The sequence below is a fragment of the Glycine max genome, chromosome 4 (assembly GCF_000004515.6).
Source record: "Glycine max cultivar Williams 82 chromosome 4, Glycine_max_v4.0, whole genome shotgun sequence".
In the NCBI taxonomy this organism is placed as follows: domain Eukaryota; kingdom Viridiplantae; phylum Streptophyta; class Magnoliopsida; order Fabales; family Fabaceae; genus Glycine; species Glycine max.
The window spans coordinates 2,021,056-2,021,550 of NC_016091.4; positions in this window are offsets into that span (position 1 = coordinate 2,021,056).

Sequence of the window (495 nt, forward strand, 5' to 3'; positions counted from 1 at the left end):
TCGATCATTTGACTAGTTAGGTTTGACAAAAAGGTGACTCAAATCACATTGATTTGATTTGACTCAATTGATTATTTAGAAAATCAATTATTTTTTATAATGATTTTTTTTATCATTTCAAAAATATGTTAAACTATTCACAATTAAGTACTGAACACTAGCATATAATTTGTTTTTATAATATTATTTTCATCTTCATAAAAATATATAATAACTAATAATTATTATTTTGATCTTGATATGATTTAATATTTATGCATTTTATACATCTTCAATGTACTTGTTCTTGATCATTTGATAACTTTTATACTTAGTCATAGAAAATAACAAGAGTTTTCCTAGTAATTTAATAATAATGTTCAGTAAAATAATTTATAGTAATAAATAATTATGTAATGTTGAAATATAAACTATGAATTCATCACATTTTTGCAAACTATATTATATACATTTTTATTATATATATATATGATCAATATTAATAAGCGATTGATC